At 49.4% G+C, this 4,892-nt stretch overlaps 1 pseudogene; it reads right to left on the bottom strand.

Moving 5' to 3' along the window:
• Positions 1 to 230: 230 nt before the first annotated feature.
• Positions 231 to 2,867, bottom strand: LOC121833787 (annotated as a pseudogene).
• Positions 2,868 to 4,892: the final 2,025 nt, after the last annotated feature.

Genomic DNA, 4,892 nt, shown 5'->3' with positions numbered 1-4,892 from the left:
ATAGCGACTGATATAGAAGTTTTCAACAATGGCCAGAAAATTTCTAAATAAAGCTATATGTTTATTTTTTTCTAATTAAAAAGTTAACTGAAAAAAAAACAAAAAAAAAACTAGTGAAAGGCTTATTTATACCAAGCGCTGTTTTCTTCAATGAAATATAGGCCCCTTGAGCGTGACAAATCTTATTTATGTTGGTTACGTAGCTTTTAAAAATCTTCCCCGATGGTTGGTTAGTTGGTAAAAACTTTATGGAATGCCTGCAGAGCTTTCGCTGACCGGGCCATAGTCACCCGCTTGGGGGCGTTGCCGCTGGTCCTCTTCGCCCGTCTAGGGGCGTCGAAGTCCTGCCGCTTCACCGCCTCACAGGCCTGCTGGACGGCCCAGAGTTGATCGTCGAGGCTGGGGCTGCACACGGCAGCGTACAGCCGCGGCGGGAGGGTTCCGGAGTTTGCACCCTGCGGGTCTTTGGTGCAGTCCCAGAGCATGTGGGTTAACGTGGCTACCTCTTTGCGGCAGACCTTACACGTGTTCGTCGTGTATATTTCGGGAAACATTCTGTGATACTGTGCCAGGTTAGGGTACGTGCGCGTCTGCAGTTGTCTGAATGCGACCGCCTGTGCCCTGTCCAGCTTGTCGCTGGGCGGAGGGAGTGTCCGTCGGGCCAGGCGGAAGGCCTTGGTGATTTCGTTGTAGCCCGTCATACGGTCCTTGCTGCTGCACCACGGACGACCGCCGTCGGTGCGGTTTGTTAGCTCGCGCGCCCTGGCGTGTGCCGTCTCGTTGCCGTTACGATGCTCCTCGGAGACTTCCCCCACGTGTGCGGGGAACCACAAGAGTCGGGTTGGGGGTTCTGGTTCTCGGTGGACTTGGCGTTGGCTTACGATTCGGGCTGCTCGTGGCGATATCCGTTCTTTGGCGAAGTTTCTGATTACTTGTCTCGAGTCACAGAGGACTGTGTTGGACGCCGGGTCCGTAAGGGCGAGGGCGACTGCTATTTCCTCCGCTTCTTCGGCGCGTTCGCATGTCACGCTTGCTGATATCTTCGTTTCCCCGTCTGAATCGACGACCGTCACGGCAAATCGGGAGCCTCTCTCGTACTCGGCGGCGTCCACGAATCGCGTACCCACATTGTTGCTGTGGGCATTGAGGAGAGCCTTGGCTCGGGCCTCTCTTCTGCCTCGGTTGTACTCCGGGTGATCGTTTCTGGGGATCGGATCAACTCTTATTGTCTCCCGGATCGCGACTGGGATGGTGACTTTGTGGCCCTGCTGTGTGTGGTATCCGATGCCGAGGTTCTCGAGGATGCGGCGGCCAGCGTTCGTGCCGGACAACCTCTCCAGTTGCGAGGTGCGCTGTGCCTCTGCGATTTCGTTCAGCGTGTTGTGGATGCCCAGCTGGAGCGGGCGGTCTGTGCTTGTGGATTCCGGCAGGCCCAAGGCGATCTTGTATGCCCTGCGTATGAGGACGTTCATCTTGTCTTCTTCTTTCCTGTACCAGTTGTGAAAGGCCGCAACGTAAGCGATATGGCACTCGACGAACGAGTGGACGAGTCGCGAGGTTCTCCTCCCTCATTCCGCTCCTTCTGTTGGTGATTCTCTTGAGGAGTCTCGTGGTGTTGGACGTCTTGTGTACTAGTCTGGTGATGGTTCCGCCGTTGTGACCCGTGGCTTCGATTATCATGCCGAGGACTCTGATTTTGGGGACTGTCGGGATGGTCGTGCCATCGCTCGTGCGTAGACTGATTTCCTCATAGTTTCTTCGGGCTTTAAGTTTGCCCCGTTGTGCGGGGCGGTAGAGCAGGAGTTCTGACTTCTTGGGCGAGCACCGCAGGCCCATGCCTTGAAGATGGGCCTCTATTGCGTCAGCTGCTGACTGCAGCGTCGACTCGATATGACCGTCGCTGCCTCTGTGCACCCAGAGAGTGATGTCGTCAGCGTATATGGTGTGCCGGACGTCTTAGATGTCTTGCAGCTTCTCTGCCACCCCGATCATGACCAGGTTGAAGAGTGTGGGCGAGATGACCGAGCCCTGCGGTGTGCCGGCGCTGCCCAACGTTTGCTCTTCCAGTTGGAGATCTTTTGCCATTAGTGTGGCGCGTCTGTCCGTCAGGAAGTCTTTCACGTAGTTGTAAGAGCGCAGGCCGAGGTTTCGTTGTGAAATTTGTCGCAGAATCGCCGAGTGAACGACCTTGTCGAAAGCGCTTTCTTGGTCGAGTCCGAGGATCGCCCTAGTTCCCCTGGTCTTGTTATCCAGCACTTGGTGTTTTAATTGTAACATGGCGTCGTGCGTGCCGAGGTTTTGGCGGAAGCCTATGAGGGACGGTGGGTAGATCCCTTTTTGTTCCAGGTACACTTGCCGACGGTTGAGCAGTGCGTGCTCCATGACTTTAACGACGCACGATGTCAGCGATATGGGGCGGAGGTTGTCGAGGCTCGGTGGTTTGCCGGGTTTTGGTATTAGGATCATCTTCGCAGTCTTCCACTGGCGCGGGAGGCTGCCTCGCCGCCAGCAGGTGTTGATGTAGTCTGTAGCTGTTCCATTGAGCGGTCATCGAGATTCTTTAGGGCGCGGTTCGACACCCCGTCGGGGCCCGGTGCCGACCTGCTGTTGAGTTCGTGCAGTGCTGTTCTGATCTCTTCCACGCTGAAGTCTCTGTCTAATTCTTCAATGGGCTCGCCCTTGTACGGGCCGTGCTGCGCGGTCGGGGTCTCCGGAAGGTATTTCACTCGCAGGCGGGCAGCCACCACATCTTTCCCGCGTTCACCGATCTCCTTGTGTATCAGGCGTGCGAGATGGTCCCTCTGGTGACTCTTGGTGTTTGTTGCGTCCAGCAGATGCTGGACGCAATAGTAACTTGTAATACACATAAAATTATTTTTTTATAAAACAATATTTGAGAAGTTATTTAGACATTCAATTCTGGGCGGTTCCCTAATGTCTGAAGGTGAGCTCGTGCACTTTGCTATGGCTAGCGCGGTTGGCTCTGATGAATGTTGTCACCATTTGACCTGGCTAGATCACGTGGCTGCTTGGCTGCGATTTGGGGGGTTTGAACCCTGCTCGTGTTTCTGTAATTTTTTTCCACGACTCCAATTGGGTGAGCGTAAAACTAATGCGGGGTTCGTCGGTCATGAACGTCAAGGATCAACCCTATAGCGGTATTTACCGAAACAGGGATGGGAAAAAACATGCAAATATGTTTCGAAATACAAATACAAAATACTTCGTCAAAAATGTATTTAATTACAAATCTAATTACGATTCGAAACTAGCATTTAAGTACAAGATACAAATACAACCAAATGTATTTGGTCTCCTCCAAATACTTTTCCCAATACATTCCTCAAAATTTGCGTCAGGGACTTCAGGGCACCTGCGACGGGTTTCTGGGTATCTCATTTTAATTTTGCATCGCACACTCAGGAGTTAGTGTGCGAGGCTCTAGTTACGTAGTAGAAATATAATCACAAAAAAATGTAATCAGCTTGGACGTAACAGGTGAAAAAAGTACAGAGCTTCAAGCAGCTTATTTAGTCGATTACATTTTGGTATAGACCAACAACGAACCGAGACGACCAGGACGCTCAGCACTAGCTAGAGAATTTTTTTATTGTTGCAACTCGCACCAGTTACGAAAATCTGGACGACCCGCGCATTTGGAATGTTCCAGGCAAAAATATGGATGGAAATCAGGCTGGAAAGCATCACAAGTTGTCACAGATACTTATTTAGCCAGTCTGCCTGTGAACGTCGATTTCGTCACTATTCTTGCCCTGGACTAGCACCGTAATAACAAAGTCACTAAACGCTTGTGCTTGATTGAGAGACACTGCATTCGGTGCAGAACGTAGCTTTCTTCCTGCTCTGGACAGTGACAATCGATTTGAGGGATGTATTTTCGCCCACAAAATTGTATTTAATTACAATTGTATTTGAAATACCCACGTTTTAGTATTTAAATACACACGTCAAATACATGACCCAATTTGTAATTAAAGACAAGTGCAAAATACACGAAGTATTTGAAATACGTATTTCAAATACTTGTATTTGAAATACTGGATGCCCATCCCTGTACCGAAAGTACAAAACTTGTTCCATCGCCCCTTTGTGAACATGTCGTAAAGAGTTTCCGGTGGACTTGAGAGTTGCAATAAAGTTGGTGCAATAAGAACCGTTTCCAGCTGAGTTGGGTCAGGTGGGTGGTGTCTCAAGATGTCGCATCATGGTGAGTGAAAAACGGCGCTCCAGGGCCGCTCGTTAATCGTGACCTAACTTTCGCCCTCTAGAAGTGTACTACCCTTCCGGGAACGTCCTTGCAAACCCTTCACGCCACCAACAAAAAGAAAAGTTGCTTGATTACTGCGCATCCTCTTTAGCGAATGGAAAAAAACTGGAGGGCGCGAGGTTGATCAGTGAGACTCACCCACCCCTGCAGTTGTTTTACGAGCGGTCCAAGAAGCAACGTCTTAACTGGACAGCCTTCCTGTCTCGGTCACTATCGGAGACTGTAAACTGCTATCGTTTTTCCGGTTGAAATGTGAACGATAACGAGACGAGTGTGTGTGACTTTGCTTTATCGTTATATGATTTTAAATATAGCAATTTTGCATAAACTCGAACGAAACCTAGACTATATATTTTACGCGTAACAGGTGTATCGTTAAGTTATTTTTTTTTAAAGTCAAACAGAAAAAAGAAGAACAAAGCATAAACAAGGGCGTTTTTTTTTTTTTTTTTTTTTTTTTTTCTACTAGCAATGACATTTATTTTGACGGCGTGTGTTCGACGATTCTCCAGCGCTTTCGGGGAGAGGGGAACACCTGAATAAAGAGACAGAATAAAAACGAAAGTGGGAAATGATGATTTGTAAAAAAAAAAAAAAAAAAAGA

The sequence above is a fragment of the Ixodes scapularis genome, unplaced genomic scaffold (assembly GCF_016920785.2).
Source record: "Ixodes scapularis isolate PalLabHiFi unplaced genomic scaffold, ASM1692078v2 PGA_scaffold9__187_contigs__length_104089568, whole genome shotgun sequence".
Lineage (NCBI taxonomy): Eukaryota > Metazoa > Arthropoda > Arachnida > Ixodida > Ixodidae > Ixodes > Ixodes scapularis.
The sequence above is the reverse complement of the archived record's forward strand: the minus strand, read 5'-3'. Positions and strand labels throughout refer to the sequence as shown.